Here is an 18229-nt window from a genome sequence, read left to right as displayed (position 1 = left end):
GCCCTCTCTTCCCCGTCTTCGCGATATCGTCCCGTGAGGCGCGTTTCTTTGCCTCGGGAGTAGATGATTGTGTCGTTTCGTCTTCTCGGGATAGGTGACTCTTCTCGGGTGCTCTCCGCTTCCGTTCGGGATGCGGAGGCGTGTCGGAGACGACTTCGGCGGGAATCTTTCTATCGGCTTTCAGGAGATGGGGAGTAGCTAGGATCGGTGGTTCGTCGATCATGCTCCTAATCGGCTAGCTGTCGTTCCATGTTCTGGACCCTGTGGCGTAGCTCCTGCATTATTCTGGCGCTGTCGCCGCCAGTTCCTCCGAAGGGTCGCGTCCCTGTACGTGGTTCAGTGCGTTGTCGGGGGGACCTTCGTCGTCCTCTTGGCGAGGCGACGGAGGCTGCCCCCTCTGCGCCGGCTGCTCGGCCTTGGTCTCCGGTGCCCGGCACGACATCCATTTAGGCGGTCCCCACAGATGGCACCAATGTCCAGTTTGTCGGTTGTAGGACGGTTCGGATAAGGATGAGGGGGAGGCGCCTTGGTTGATGCGGTCGTGTGAACGTTGGTGAACCGGGCCGCCGAGGTCTCGATGTGCGAAGAAGGAGGGGGTGTCACCTGCAAAGACACTCCGACGCTCTAGTCAGTGAGTGTACAGATGAGTATAAGATGTAGTACGTGACGTACCTTGGGGGGAGGGCAGGTCCTTCTCCATTTATACCGTGTCAGAGGTGGGCCCTGTGGGAACGGGCCCACTTTCCTCGAAGCTTCCTCACAGCTGTATTGGAGGGATGGTGAGGACGCGTGTCCAGGTATCGTGGCGAGTGCTGAGAACCCGACCGCTCGAGTCGGATTCTCAATGGGTCGGGTAGACCTGTATGTGGTTTGGGCCAGGCCGTAACACGTTGCTGTTGTGATTTTGAAGTAGTTTTTGTACAAAATTTATCTTTAATGTAGTTTCTATTTTGCCAATTTTAGATTATGTTTGGTTGGAAAGAAAGAAATAGAGAGGAAAAAAATAGAAAGAAAAAAAAGGAAAGGAAATAAATTGAGTGGATTTTTATTTTCTTTAGATGTGTTTGGATGAAAGAAAAATAAAAAGAAAAGAAATGTTATAAAAAGATAATTTTATCCTTATATTATAAATGATATAAAAAAAAGTAAAAGGATAATATTGGAAGTAGAGAAAGATTTAATTTTCTCTCAATTTTCTCTTCATTATTGGAAGGAAAAAAATATCTATTTTCCTTCTTCTTCCATTTTCATTTTCAATCAAACAAGAAAAAAAAATTTGGTAGGTCCTATCAATATTTTTCCATTTATTTTTCTTTCTTTTCAACCAAACAAAAAAAATAATTATTTTTTTATTTCTTTTCTTCCATTTTTCTTCTTCTCATTTTTACCTCAAATAAACACACCTTTAAAGACAAAAAAAATACTTAACCCTATTTTAATATTGTGGTGTTTTTTGTTGCTACCGTTAAGTGATTTGTCCTTGGTGGCGATTTGGGTCATTACAGCGGTTCCACCCCGCCGTTGTCTCCCAAATATATAAGCCCAATTTCAACCCTAATTTCAGAAACACTAGGTTGCTGAAGACGCGTGCGTACACTGCTGCTTTCATTGTGTGGCGATCTCCGATCCTATGCGTTCCCTGACGATCTTCTCCGGCGGCATCCTCCGGCGACGATCTCCTCCGGTGACGTCTCCTCTAGCTTCTTGCTGTCCTTCTTCTCTACCAAAATCCTCAGTGCCTCCCTTTCGTTCTCCCTTTCCTTCCATTGATGGTACTTCTCTCTCTCTCTATATCTCTCTTTCTTTTTGGGTTCGCTTCTCACTCGTAAATTTGTCGTAACGGTGAAAATGTGATGTGAATTTTGATAAGGACAGTGTTTGATGATGGAAACCTACCGCAGGAGAATAGCTTATATGTGAGTGCTATTTCTTCTTTTTCCAGTTTCGGTTTGTAAATTATAGCTTAAATTATAGCTTAAATCTTTATCGAACTAATTAACTTGAATTGATAATAATAATAATTACTAGTCTCTATGTTCCTGTCACAAATGCAGTTCAAATTTCTACATTAATTATTACTCTTTCTTTGCTATATCATGTAATTTAAGGGCTGGTGGAGTGGAGGATTTGGATATGGACTGTGAATTGGGATATTAGATCAGAAGTAACTTAATTACCTGCAGAAGCTCAATGCCAGCTGGTGAAATCCAACTTGATGCTAGCTGCATTATTGATTTGAACCTAGATTTCAATAGGTATTTTTATTTACTCCTTTTTATTGTTTTCTCCATTTGTTCACTGCTTATTATCAGAGATTTTCTTTATTTAGTCTTTTTTTTAAGTTGTTGCTTATTAAGGTGGAATAAGATTTGATGGTTGTTACTGTTGTTGTCATATATTGATTTCTAATATTGATTTTTGTGTTCAAAATTTCAGATGCTAAGATTTCTAATAAGATTTCTAATATTGATTTCTAATAAGATTTGATGATTGTTACTTTTAAGTCTTTTGGCCGTTCCTTATAAAGATTGAAAGTTTAGATATGAACTATTAATAATTATGTGTTGGTAATGTCCAGTTAATTGATTATACGACCAAGTCAATCTTATCTTCTTAGTCATGTTGTTGAACCGTTATAAATTTCTGTTTTACCCTTATGATAATGTAACATCAGCATTCTAGTGTTCACTGGTGGTTAATCAGAGGTATGATTTGGAAACTTTACATTATCCTGCATTTATAGCTTTATAATTATATTCCTGATTAATTTTATTTTACTATGTTTAATCTTGCACATATTGGATGCTGTTTCCAACTTCCAATAGATACTTCTTCTAGTTGCAATTTTTTGTTCAGAACTTCAGATATGCAACTGATTATCAAGCAAGAAATAAATTTTTAAAAAAAGAAGAAAACAAAAAATCCAAATGGTATTGTTCTACTCAATGAATAAATGTTCATGTGAGCTGAAAACCATTTCCAAAAGATTGTTCTGTTTTTACATAGGTTGAACTATTGTGAACTGCAATTGTCTTGGAAATTATTTGACGTTTAAAATTTGAACCCCCCCTTTCTAAATCTTACGCTTAATTTAGCAGTGAGTATATGTACCTCCTCACAATCCTTTATCATTCGATGCTTTATGTATTTGTTCGATGTTAATTCTCTCATTCTTAAATTAGGTCTTATATTTGTTTCTCCCTTGTTCTAGCTGACTGGATTTGTTATTGATCAGGGCCTAGCTGCCTTAATTGGATTTGTGTTCTTGTGGTTTAATTGGCAACCTATAAAGTGAAAGATGCTTAAATTGACTCTTTGTAAATAAAAGGTTTATTTCTTATTTTAACCCTTCAAATAACTAATTTGATAATCGTTAGCAGAGCAAACATGTAACTTCATTATTGACCTATCTAACCCATTATTTATTTCTTTTTTTAGTGACATGGTATACACTTTGTTGCTGCTTACAGTAGTCATTCCGTGATTCTTGCAATATCCTTTTTTGTAGTAGCACTTTCATTATACCATATAATGCACCCAGGTGCTCCTACATAAACTACATTTTTTTATATGTTTTTCATTATAATCTTATTTTGCATATGTTGTTCTGCATTAGGAGATCTTGATGTCAAAAAGTGAGAAGGAAAAATTATTTGGCTCCAAAAATTCTGAGCTTAATAAGGTAATAGCTTCATGTTCTTTCATCTGTTAATATATAAATTATATTAGACACTCCACTTTTGATGCTTAATAAGGTAAGAGCTCCCAATCCCAATTTGTTTTGTTCTCTGTGTTTTTCTTCATGATCATCTATGTCAATGTCATCTATACAAGAATAATTAAGAACATCTCAGATTGTATATAGAAATTCTATTAATACAGACTCATGCCTTAGATAATGTAAGTATTTATATCTATATTTAGATCAAAATCATCTTCATCAGCAGTCAGGTTATCATTATTAGCTGCCTCAGAAGGAAAATTCGCATTCGAAAAGATCATTGAAAGTTCCTGAATACTCTCTTTAGAATCTTTTGTTTCCGCAATCGGGGCATGCTTTTTTTTTTTTTTACCACTGGTGAGATCTTTGATAACGTAGATGAATATTCCCTAGGGAAGCCAGAGAGCAAAGCAAGCACCATTACTTCCAAAGATAACATCAGCTAAGAACGGATTAAGTGAGGAGAATATGATATGAAATCTAACTCAATATTGTAGTTTGTCACAATACATTGTTGTAAATCTTTTGGGATATCGAGCACCTTCGCCAACAGATAGTTTGCTAAGTTTAATAAAGTTTATTTTCATGCTAAATTATATAAGTTACTTTGCATTTTGCACGTGTCTCTTTATATTATTAATTTTATCATCATGGACAATATGGTCATTTTGTTTTTAATTTTATCACTTCCGATTAATTTTTTAAAATATATGATGTCAGTTAGGCCAATATGTTATATACATGAGCATGCTTGCGTGAACCACCTAGCTAGCTTCCTTGGGATTATGTGTACAATAATTAGTTATATATTTAATTTAATTTATTTGGTATATTTATTTATTATACTAAATAAAAAGTTAGGACTCTATATAATGAACTATATTTTTATAAATGTTGTATTAATTAATTCTTATTGTTCAAATCCTTTAATAATATAATTTGATATTAATCCTAAATTATTAAAAATACAACATTCATATATTCTTAGTTGATTATACATACACACATGATGTATAGATATTGATCGTACATGATACATGGTACCTTAATTTAGTTATCTTATTATTTTGAGTTGAAAATTTTGGTCTATTTTTGTATATGTATAAAGATTATATATCAATATGTCATTTTATTTGACCACATGCATGCTGATTATTTGAATTTTGAATGTTTAATCTTGATAATTTTAATATATTTGTTGGTGATAATTTTTCATGTGAACCAGGTTTCTTCAACTCTCGTTGCTAGCTACTTTACTTTGAAAGCTTCAAATTTGAATATTTGATGGGAAAGAAAAATGAAGGGAAACTATCATTTGAAAGAGGTAATTATAATTTTCTTATATTTTCTTTTAAATACTCTTTAAGTAAGTTTTTAATATCTAATTTGCATATAAAAGAATAATTTTCTTACCTTTAGAATATATATAGATTTTTAATGAATAGCTTTTTTAAAATTCCTATTTGTAGTCCCTCTTAGTCATGTCAATCGATACGTCATGGATTGAAAAACTACGAACCACGCATGAGTATAAAGATGGTTTAAACAAGTTTTTGGATTTTGCTTTTGAGCATCGATCTCTCGCGGGTCGTCCGATTAAATGTCGTTGTCCGGTGTGTGGTTTTGGCAAGTGGCAAACAAGAGAGAAAATTTTTGAACATTTAATAGTTAAGTCATTTCCAGAAAACTACAAAGTTTGATATTGACATGGTGAAGAAGTACTTGGATTTGGGTCACAAATTCATCAAACTAGTTATATTGTACAAGATTGATGGTTATCAGTGACTAAGGAAAGGGGGTTGAATCTTAGTCCCTTTTTGCTTAGTAACACTTGTTGGCTTTTGAAACAACTTCAGGAGATTTCTTGTCTTGTACTTAGCCACGAGATGTTTTCTTTTTATCTTGTAACCAAGCAAAAAATATTTTTCAGTTTTATCTCCTATGCAGCAGAAACAGAAATGGAGTAGAAGAGAGAGAGAATCACACCACGAAGTATCCTGGTTCAGCTGTCAAGTGCAATGCACCCTACATCCAGTCTCCATCACTACAATGATGGAATTTCACCAATTCTTCCTAGGAATTACCCTTTCTATCTGGGATAAGTCCAGAATCTAACCTCGATCCTGAATTTGACTTGGTCACCTGCTAAGCTTTCAACTGTTAAGTGCTAACCTAATTTGCAAGGGAATTCCCACAAAATCATGAAATACAATACAGATGTACAAATGATCTTTAAGGACATCTATGACTTTTTCTTTTAATTTTGTATATTCTGCTTTTTTTCGCTCTATGACTTTTTCTTACAAACCTCACTATTTGCCTTTTTTCATGAAATTCAAGACAGACAAAACTGAACAGAAAAATACAATATGAAAAACATTGAAGGAGAAGAATTTCTGTTAGCTCGAGTAGCTATGAGAACTCTGTGCTTTCATTCTTTTCTTCTTACTTCAAGCCCTGACTGTTCTCTCTTATCATCCATCTTTGTTCACAATGTCAAATTTCATGAAGATATATTCTTGCGTACTATAAAGAATTAGAGTACTAGATGGTCTCGAGTAATATTTTACGCTGTGTTGACCTGAAGCAAAGAAAGCTCTCTGAATTGAAGAGCCATCATTGTCACGTTCTTATGCAGCAACTATTATCCATTGCCATACGTAATGTGCTACCAGATAAAGTTACTGCAATGCTAATAGAGTTGTCTTCATTCTTTCAACATTTGTGCTCTAAAAGCTTAAGTCTTACAGAACTTGAGAAGCTCCAACCTCGAATAATCCTTACCCTTTGTCATTTAGAAATGTTCCCTCCTTATTTCTTTACAATCATGGTTCATTTAACTTGTCATCTAGTTGATGAAGCAAAACTCGGAGGATCAGTACACTATAGGTGGATGTATCCTATTGAGAGGTAAATATCTCTTTTCAATCATATTCATTTAACCTATCACTTAGTTATATCTTGCTTAGGTATTTAACCTGTCACTTAATTATACAAACTAGGTATTTAGGTCATTTGAAGTCTTATGTACGAAACAAAGCTAAATCAAAAGGTTCTATAGCCGAGGGATACGTGGTTGAAGAAGCTCTTATATTTTGTGCTTAATACTTAGAAAGGATTGAGACAAGATTTAATAGGTCACCACGTGTTGATGATCGTCCGGATGATAATTACAGTACACATGTGGATTCCCTTTTTCCACAAATAGGGAACTCGAAGGGAGCTTTCACAGTATTTGAGTTGTCACCTATGGAAAAAAAAATAAGCACATCGTTATGTGGTTTTAAATTGCCATATGTCAAACCGTTCATTGAATAAGTGCTTAAGAATTTTCGTACATGTTTTTTATTTACTTGAAAATAGTTGTTTAGTTAGAGTTAAACTTTCATATTTGAGAGTGATTTCAAAGATTTTGTACCAAGACGATCTAAGGGTAGAAGGCCTTCAAATGTAGAGAGAGAAAAAAGAGTCGATAAAGATTTTGTTACTTGGTTTTCTGCGCAGGTAAATAGAGAGTGATAATTTTTTGCTAATATTGAGCTAGTATTTGTGGATATAATAACTAATATGTTGTTCTATCATAATAGCTATGAACCCATATATTATGAATACTGTGCATGAGGATTTGAAATACTTAGCAAGGGGTCCATCACAATATGCCAAGAGGGTTTTTACATTTAGTATTAATGGGTTATCCTTTCGAACTACCAATAGAGACAATGGGTTAAAGACTCAGAATAGTGGAGTTTTTTTAATGTCTTCAACTCCTTATGTTGTTAGCGCTAGTGATACTGATGTTAGGAATGCTGATTTGTCATATTATGGCAAACTAGAAAGATATTGTAGAACTAAATTACAATGGTTAATTTCGGGTTACTTTATTCAAATGTAAATAGGCTGACACCACTAGAGAACGGGGCTGTAGAAAGGATAATTGAGGTTTTACTTCTGTTAATTTTTCACGACTAATACACAATGGTGACCGAGAGGAGGATGATCCATATATTGAAGTCTCACAAGTTTAAATGGTGTATTTTGTCAATGATGAAGTGAATAAACATTGGAGTGTTGTTGTGCATTTGAAGCCAAGGGATTCATATGATATGGGAAAATGAAGATGATGAAGCATGCAAGAATGAGCCATGGTTAGAGCAAAACTTAGATTCTTTATTTGAAAATGGTGATAATCTATCATTGTTAAGAGATAAGGTAGATGATGAACTATTAGATAATGACATTGGAGAAGACGAACACATGTCAGAATAGTTAGTAGGTTAAATTAATTTAGTTTCTTTCATAATCACTATGTATAAAACCAGGTCTTCAAATTGAGCTAAGCCAAATACGGTAGAGTAGGTGAGTTTTATTAATAAGTGGTTTATTATAGAAAAATAATTTTTGTCTACATTTCTTCTTTTTCAATTTAACTTCTATTTGTAAATTTTACATAAATATGTTGTTTAGATTCAATAATTGATTTAATGGAACTACTAAACCTTGATGCATATTTTATTCTATATTTATTAATTATTTATTTGATCTATTATGATATGCCAAAGCAAAAGAGGTACAAGAATCTACTTAAAGCAGCAGCAGCTGTAAATTATTCACAAGACAAGTCAATAGCAGCTGCAAATTCATCCCGAGTCAAGTCGGTAGCTTCAAATGCATCACAAGTCAAGTCCGCAGCAGCTGCAAATTTCTCCCGAGACAAGCCGGCAGCTTCAAATTCCTCCCGGGACAAGTCGGCAGCTTCAAATTCCTCCCGAGATAAGTCGACAGCAATTACAAGTTCCTCCTAAGACAAGTCGGCAATTTCAAATTCTTCTGAGCCATTATCAGTTGCTCCAACTATATCTGAGCATTCATCCGAACCTAAACGTAAATGTGGACGTGAATCTAAACATTACTGGACTGTTGATGCCATAGGTATGTAATATTCTCAACTGTAATATTCTCCAGCCACCTATCGCACCATTTCTTTCACTCCTCTTCCTTTCCAAATTTCACTATCTTCCAAATTTCATCCATTTTTTCTTTAATACAATGACCCCTCGGAATCAATTTACATGTCCATGTTTGGTAAATAGAAGGGTGGGCAGGGTTGTGGAGAGATGCAGCACAAACAATCACATAGGAGCTGTTGATTTTTGCTGTTGTTTTTGTTAATGATAATCAGTGATGATAATTACTGGTAGTTAACATTTACGTTGCATTAATACGTTACCATACATTACCGTAAACCATAGAGATTAGAGAGTATAGAGACTCCTGTCAATGTCATTGTCTAGTCAGTGTAGATTCTTAAGAAAGATGGTAAAATGAGCAGCGTCAGTGGGGTGGGTCACACACTTTTCGGTGCATCTTTTCTCTAAATGGGTTAGATTTTCCTCCAAATAACATTCCTGCCACTACTGCTTCCCTTCTACTTCTACACCACAATGCCTCACGGCTGTTCCTCTCTCCTTCCAAAACATTTTATTGAGTTGTTATCTGAAGAGTATATATATTCTGATCAATCGCAGCATCTTATCTCGTTTAGCAGTAATCATTTTCTGCCCTAACTTTTTCTTTGAATATTTGGTCAAAATTATGTTTTTTATTTACCTTATTATATTCTTACATTTGATCAAATTATTCTTTTTCTTAAATTTTATATTCTTACATTTGATCCAACTTGTTCTTTTTCTTAAATATTATAGTATTTTCTTGTTTGAATAATGATATTTATCTTGTAGTAGATATTACTAATATTAGCCTATTTTCACCTTGATTCGGAATTCTGATGTATAATATATAGTATTATATATGTAGCTGTTACATTATATCGTGCACAAGAATCAATCTTTTATAATATATATCTATCATCATATGTTTTATTTTTTAATCGCTCAATTACTCATTTATTTATATTTATTTATCTATTTTAGATGAATATGAAAATAGTACACGCCTTCATTTATTAGTGAAGGATGTGCATAATTTGCCAGAAGGTTTGCGCATAATTGTAAATTTTGATAGACAGCATGCAGCAATAGGTGAACCAGCCAGACTCCTTGCAGGAGTTTGTGGGCAATTGGCCACTGATTGTGTAGCATTTTCAATCAGTTTTGATAAATGTTCAGACAATTTAGAGAGCTTTTTTGAAAATCAATGGAATGCAAGTATACAAGAAAAGATAAAGATAAAAAGGGAATGCTTTAAAGAGTGGTCTTTATGCCGCAATGCAGATAACTGGGAAAAATATAAGGCGGCTAAGAAAGAAACAAAAGTGGCTGTAAGTGAAGCAAGAACAAGAGCATTTGAGGGTGTCTACCAGTCTTTGGGCACGAAAGAAGGAGAAAAAGGTATATATAGAATCGCAAAGAGTCGGGAAAGAAGAACGAGAGATTTGGATCAGGTTAAGTGCATAAAAGATAAGGATGAAGAGGTGTTGCCTCAAGAGGAGAAGATTAATGAAAGGTGGAAGAGCTACTTCTACGAGTTATTTAATGAGGGACAGAAGACTCTTCCGAGCCTTGGTCGATTATGTACAAGGGAAGAAGATAAAAACTTTGACTACTATCGAAGGATTCGAGACTTCGAGGTAAAAGAAGCTCTAAAGCAGATGAAAAATGGCAGGGCAGTAGGACCTGATAATATCCCGATTGAGGTTTGGAAGGGTCTTAGAGAAAAAGGCATCAACTGGTTAACCAAAATTTTTAATGAGATTTTAGGGTCAAAGAAGATGCCTGATGAGTGGAGAAAGAGCACCTTGGTACCTATCTACAAAAATAAGAGGGATATACAAAGTTGCGGAAACTATAGAAGGATTAAGTTTATGAGTCATACTATGAAGTTATGAGAAAGGGTGATAGAATGGAGGTTGAGAAAAGAGACACAAGTAACAAAGAACCAATTTTGATTTATGCCAGGCAGATCTACCACTGAAGTGATATACCTATTAAGAAGGATGATGGAGAGGTATCGTAGTAATAAAAGGGATCTACATATGGTGTTTATTGATTTGGAAAAAGCGTATGATAGGGTACCAAGGGAGGTCTTATGGAAGGTTTTAGAAAAGACGAGAGTAAGGATCACATATATTCGGACAATTAAAGACATGTATGATGGGGTCACAACTAGTGTGAAGACTCAAGGTGGTGCGACAGAGGAATTTTCTATTGGTATAGGATTACACCAGGGATCATCCTTAAGTCCATACCTTTTCACATTAGTCTTGGAAGTACTCAGAGCACATCCAAGAGCCTGTGTCATGGTGCATGCTTTTTGCCGATGATATCGTCCTTATGAGAGAGTCAAGAGAAGACCTAAATAAGAAGTTGGAGTTATGGAGAGAAGCTTTAGAAGTGTATTGTCTGCGCATAAGCCGTAGCAAGACGGAATATATGGAATGTAAGTTCAGTCTGAGAAGGGAAAACCCCAATATAGAGGTGAAGATTGGAAAAAACATGCTACGAAAAGTTAAAAGTTTTAAGTATCTTGGGTGCATTATACAGGATAATGGAGAAATTGAACAGGATGTAAATCATAGGATCCAAGCAGGTTGGTCAAAATGGCGGAGTGCATCTGGTTTTATATGCGACAAAAAAGTGCCTTTAAAACTTAAAGGTAAATTCTATCGCACTGCTATAAGACCGCTATGCTGTATGGTATGGAGTGTTGGGCGGCTAAAGGGGAGCACGAACATAAGCTGAGTGTGGTAGAGATGAAGATGTTGAGATGGATGAGTGACCATACGCGATTGGATAAAATAAGGAATGAAGATATAAGGGAGAGAGAGTTGGAGTAGCACCCATTGTGGAAAAGATGGTTGAATCGCGTCTCAGGTGGTTTGGACATGTGAGAAGAAGATCGATAGAACATCCAGTCAGGAGGGTGGATGAGATGGAAGATGGACAAAGGGCGAAAGGCAGAGGAAGACCTAAGAAGACCATTCATGAGGTGGTCAAACGAGATCTACATGTAAACGGTCTCTCTGTAGACATGATACATGATAGAGCACAATGTCGTTGTTTGATTCATGTAGTCGACCCCACTTAGTGGGACAAGGCTTTGTTGTTGTTGTTGTAATGGAATATTTTTTTCCAAGTAAGAATATTACTTAAACTCTAAAGCTTATTTCTCTGTCATTATTTAGTTGTATTTGTTAGTTAATATATATTCTTTGTTCCATATTAAAGGCTCGATTTTACTTCAAAGTGAGTGATAGCTTGGCCAAACGATTTCTCCTCCAACGCTTGGCAAAAAATGGAGGGAACATAGGACAGCTTTGGAATGAGTTTTATGATCCGAGGTTGAGTAAAATTGAGATCATAAATATACACCAGAAGATATTGCTCTTGATCAATGGACTTTATTCGTAGAGTATCATTTGAAGCTTGAAACTTAGGTAAGTACTTACTCTCGTAGTTAAATGTTGTCCTACTAAAAAGCCTTATATAGTTTGCTGCTGTAAATAGGATATTGAATTCATATGGAATGTTGTGAAAGGCCTTTATATAGAGTTGGTAATAAAAAGCCTTTATTCATAGTTTGCTGCCTGCTCGTCTTTTATTTTATATAGAGTTGGTAATGAACCAGCGATATGTTGAATGCATGTTTGACTCTTTTTAATTGTGTCTAAATTTATCTTGCAAAATCTTTGTAAGAGGAATTAAGAAATTCGGCAAAACAAATAATTCCTCATACTTCAGGTGCTAAATTAATTGCAAGAAGGGTTGAATTGGTAATCATTTGGGCAAAAAATCATTATAAGCCAATGTGCTGTAGAATTTACGTTAATAAGCCAAACTGAATATGGTTTCAGTAATGCGCCAGATCATATATTAATATAATTCGAACCAACTTGGTTCGAACTGCATTTATTAATAATTCGAACTAGGTCAGTTCGAATTATGAGTTGAGTCTTTTTCATAAATCGAACCAGCTTGGTTCGAATTTTGATTGCAAGTAATTTGAACGAGAGTGGTTCGAATTATAGAGAGAGAAGCCGACCAAAGTAATTCGGTCATAGTGGTTCGAATTAAACAAACTTTAATTCGAAGGAGGCCGGTTCGAATTAGTGGGAGAAAGAGCTCTATATATATGGCTGTAAACGTGAGTTGGTCTCATTAGAGGGAGTAAGATGGCTAGTGAGGAGAGTTTTGTTGTTTTGGTTCACCACAGAGGATCCATTAAGAGGAAAACTCGTTCCGGAGTGAAGTTCACAGATAAGGATCCTCTCTGTATTGTCGTTACTCCTACGACGAGCTTTGATGACCTTGTTAGATCTGTACTGATGAAGCTCGGTCTAGAAGGTGCGAAGCGGGTTAAGAAGTTTTTCTATCGCATTCCAATCACGGTGCTCCAGGATACCGTGAAGTATGATTGTTTCACGATTAGTAGCGATGAGGACTTGCAAGTAATGTTTCTTTGTCGGCGGCAGTTTCCGGAGGTGAGGACACCAGAGTTGTTGGCAAAGCTGGTTGATGTGGTATCCAGCTCAGGGTGTTCGAACCGGAATACTACCACTTTAGGCACGGCAGCCGGTTCTAGTTCTCGGCCTGCCGTTGGTTCTTCCTCCATTCCTGTGTACTAGCCAGTGGTCCAACCTGTCGCCTCCCCGTCTTTTGCTGTTGATCTCAACGACAGCGTAGGCGACGAGGTAGGTTCAAGGGAAAATCTGCCGAATGCTTTACTGGGCATTGCACCGCTTGGTGTTGGAGACGGATTATTGTGTGATGCATAGGAGGATGACGTCGAGCCGGATATGGTTGACGATGACAGCAGCGATGATATCGGAGCGAGCCTGCATTGCCGATAGGTGGTTCTAGCTCTGGCACACAGCAGTATCCACCTCATTTTTTCTCTTTGGACTTGGATGCCATGAGGCAGGAGGGGGTTTCTGGGCACTCTGTTGGATTCGGAGCTAGAGATGTGAAAAAAACTGTTGGTCTGACAGAGTTCCAGGTTGGTCAGCAATTTCAAGATAAAGATCAGGCCCTGTTAAGTGTGAAGACTTACAGCATCCGGCGAGGGGTACAGTACAAAGTAATCGAGTCTGATTATCGCCGGTATGTGGGTAAGTGTTTTGAGTTTGGGAATGGGTGCACATGGTTGATTCGACTGAGTCTCCGGCAGCGCAAGGGCATTTGGGAGGTCAAACGATACAATGGATCTCACACTTGTCTTGCCACCTCCATCTCGAGTGACCACAAGAGTTTTGATTATCATATGATATCGGCGTTCATTATGCCAATGGTTAGGGCTGATGCATCCGTCAGCATCAAGGTGCTCCTGAATGCCACGGCAGCACACTTTGGGTTTAGGCCGACTTACAAAAGGGTCTGGATGGCGAAGCAGAAGGCTGTTGCCCTCATCTACGGTGACTGGGATGAGTCATACAACGAGCTGCCCAGGTGGGTGTTGGAAGTCCAGTTGACGATGCCTGGTACTGTTGCAGTCCTAAGGACTAGCCCCGTTCGAGTTGGAGGACAGGTAGACGAGTCTCAAGCTTATTTTCATAGACTTTTCTGGACGTTTTCACCGTGCATTGAGGCATTCCGTCATTGCAAGCCGCTAGTCAGCATTGACGGCACCCATCTGTATGGCAAGTATAGGGGAATGTTGCTCATCGCAATTGCACAGGACGGGAACTCAAATATTCTACCTGTTGCATTCGCACTAGTAGAGGGTGAGAATGCTGAGCCTTGGGCATTCTTTCTCTCCCACATTCGTCAGCACGTGACACCGCAACCGGGTCTGCTGGTTATATCGGACAGGCATAACGGCATCAAGGCTGCGCTTGAGGCACCTGACGGAGGTTGGTTACCTCCATCTGCATACCGTGCATTCTGCATTTGACACGTAGCTGCTAACTTTGTCCTTACCTTCAAGGGCAACGACGCACGGAGGCTTCTTGTGAATGCGGCGTATGCCAAGACCGAGGTTGAGTTTGATTACTGGTTTGATATTCTGCGGTCTGAAGACCCGACGATGTGTGTGTGAGTGGGTACCCGTGCCCGCTAACCTCTGCGGATAAACGGCTTCTCATCCTCGATCTCATCCGCGTCCTCATCCGGGCCAGGCTGTGCAGGTGGCGTAAAATGGGCGGGTGCCATAGACGGCACGGCAACAGACTCTGATGCAGCAGCGTAGGCGGATGGTGGGGTACTTCCCAAACCAAAATGGTCACCAACAGATGCCGTAGGAGGCTCGTTCAGATCAACGTCCAACGGTGCCTGGGTGCCAGATGTCTGACCACGCCTCCGAGCCGGCACGTCCTCCTGCATGATGGCGGTGATGCCATCTAGAAACTGTGCACCCCTGAAGTCCACATCAAGCATATCTGAGGCAAGGAAGTCTGACCACTGTGATCCCGGAATAACCCATGGGGTACCCTCCTGCTGAGGCTGGTCATGTGCGGGTACACCAACGAAGTAATCTCCAAGCTGCCCCGACCCAAGTCCAGCGTGACTAGGGTCAGCCACGTCACCCATATCTGACCCATACCACTCACCTCCTTGTTCGCCATCGTGGGTACTAACACCATGAATTGCAACAGCACCTGCACCATCCCCGCCCACCGGACCATGCTGATCGTCGCCATCGTCGTCAGGGTCACGAGGATGGTGGTCCCCCGCACCACGCCCTCTCCGTCTCCCTCCCTGGCCTCGTCGTCCGCCTTTAGCGGGACCGTCATCGTCATGATCGTCAATAGCCGCATCAAGCCAGCTCCACTCACGCTGGCTCCTTCGTGTCCCAACACGAGCTCTCCTCTCAACCCGTCGCCTGTCCGGCACGTCCTCATGCCGATCCATGTCAGGAACTCGCCCAGCACCCTGCTGTGAGGCCTCAACTGGAATAGGAACGGCTTTCGGATCCATCAACTGCATCTCCGGAGATAGGAGCCTCTTTCCATGTTGCTTCCACCAATTGAGGAACTGCTGCGACGGTCCAGGGTCGGCAACAACATCGAACCTCAGCACGGTATCCGCACGGGAATCCCAATAGAGATGCCACTTCTGCAACTGGTACGGGAACCATCGATCGCCGCCTCTGCCGTCCTTGGACATCAGAAAGTCGATGTTCAGGGCGGGATTCGGACAGGGCTGCACACCTCCAAACTGCGGAGGAACCCTATCTATCTGATGCCACTCTATGATGGCAAAGTAGATCAGCGATGCCACAGACCGCCACAACGCCATATGCCGAGGCTCCAATGCCTCTAGATGCACAACCTGAAGTACGTCGGGAGTTGTGTAAGGCATCCGGATAAACTGCACGGAGAACTCTCCATTGTTAGGGCAACTCATGGACCCAACTCATAAACTGTGGTTAAATAAAAGAACTTATTACGTATCGGAAGGGTTGTATCCTGACCACCTGCATCATAAATGTGTGTTTAGGGTTTGTAATACTTTTTTAATCAACATGGAATTACTTATATTTAATTGAAATAGAGAAGGCTACGTAGAGTACCTCGACGCCAATGGCCAGCCGAACGTCTCATACCCTTCAGGGCTAAACCGAGAAAATCGCCAGAAGATCCAAGACTGAAGTAGCTGAAGTGGGCCCGCTAACTTGACCACATGTCTGTTCGCCACTCGGCACATGCACCGGTACAACCAGGCTAGTGCTGCAGAACCCCAGCTGTAGGTACCCATGTCCTCGAGCCTAGCTACGTAGGGAAGCCATCTGATGTGAATGCGGTTGCCGGACTTGTCCGCAAACAGCTGCGTACCCAACAACATCATGATGTATGCACGGGCATATCTCCGCACAGTCTCGTCATCAGCTCCCTCAGGGCACTCACCAAAAGTCTCCTGAAACCAGCTGCAGTTCACTGCGTACTTCTGAACCTGGTTGGGAGGAGGAACCACTCCGAGCAATTCCTGGAACCACACTCAGGCTGGACGGCCACCCTGGATTGTAAATATGGAATTCTGATAGGCAGCCGCTGACGTAACGTCCGTCCACTGGCAAACCCAAATGGTATGCCACGTCCTGAAGTGTGATCGTGCACTCTCCGAACGGCATGTGAAACGTGTGCGTCTCCGGACGCCATTGCTCGACGAATGCACTGACAAGGGCTTCGTCTAACCGGAACCATCTATCGTTCAGCCTTGCTAGATGGTATAGTCTGGCCATCTGCAAGTATAGAACGTATCTGTCATTGAGTCGTATGCCCTGCCGTCGCCGCATGCTCCGGATGCATCGCTGGGGCTGCACATGACATGCACCGCATTGTTAGAACCAGCTTCATAACCAATGACAAACATAGCCAAAATGATAAATCATCAAGAAAACGTCATACTAAATAAAACTGCTTAAAAATCCATGAACGAGAACCACATGCAAAACAACTACCATAGACCACATAGCTAAACCACTAACATAAAACAGCTAAACTAGAACCACTTCATAAAACTGCTTAATTAAAACCATGAACATAAAACAGCTAATGCAAAACAAGTATCACTAACCACTAACATAAACAACTAACAAAAACCACTAACATAAAACAACTAACATAAACCACTAACATAAAACAACTAACACAAACTACTAACATAAAACAACTAACACAAACCACTAACATAAAACAATTAACATAAACCACAAACATAAAAAAACCAAAATAAATCACTAACATAAAACAACTAATACAAACCACTTACATAAAACAACTAATATAAACCACTAACCAAAAAAAACCAACATAAACCATACTACTTACAAAAAACAACTAACATAAACCACCAACTAAGCCACCAACACAAAACAACCAACACGAAACAACTAACATAAACCACTAAAATAAACCACTAACATAAACCACCAGCAGAAACCACCTAGATAAACCACCAACTAAACCACAATCTAAACCGCATGCAGAATCTCTCAGCTAAACCACCAGCAATACCACAACGATTTACTACTAGCACTAAGTTATTTCTGTACTAACCTCGTCGTTGATGATCCCGACTATATGAGCAACTCCGTCCAAGCGATATAACCGTGCCGGATCGTCCCGCATCAGCAGAGTATTCCGCTCATGTCTTCGTCGGATAGAATCTGGGTTGTTTTCTTTGAGATTTGGTGGGGTAGGGGAAAGGAAGAATGGTTCGAATGAGGCTGATTCGAACTCCTTATATAGCCGAATCACCTGTAATTCGAACCAGGTAGGTTCGAATTATTAATGAGCCACGCTAAGGGTAATTCGAACCAGGTTGGTTCGATTTACATGCAATGCTTTACTTTGTATAATTCGAACCACATTGGTTCGAATTATGTGCATATTAAGTTCGAACCACATTGGTTCGAATTATGTTCAACCTTTTCACCCTAATTCGAACTGCCATGGTTCGATTTATTAACATTTGTAGTTCGAACCAGGCTGGTTCGAATTACATTAAAATTATCACTTGGCTTATTGCTGAAATGATTTTCGTTTTGGCTTATTTACGTACCTTGAAACTGCCATTGGCTTATTAGGGTATTTTGCCCTTAATTTTATATAATAGT

At 39.2% G+C, this 18229-nt stretch overlaps 1 pseudogene; it reads left to right on the top strand.

Moving 5' to 3' along the window:
- The first annotated feature begins 1478 nt into the window (after positions 1 to 1478).
- LOC110280938 (uncharacterized) lies at positions 1479 to 18165 on the top strand (annotated as a pseudogene).
- Positions 18166 to 18229: the final 64 nt, after the last annotated feature.

Source organism: Arachis duranensis, chromosome 5 (assembly GCF_000817695.3).
Source record: "Arachis duranensis cultivar V14167 chromosome 5, aradu.V14167.gnm2.J7QH, whole genome shotgun sequence".
NCBI classification, from domain to species: domain Eukaryota; kingdom Viridiplantae; phylum Streptophyta; class Magnoliopsida; order Fabales; family Fabaceae; genus Arachis; species Arachis duranensis.
This window is presented reverse-complemented; position numbering and strand designations above follow the sequence as displayed.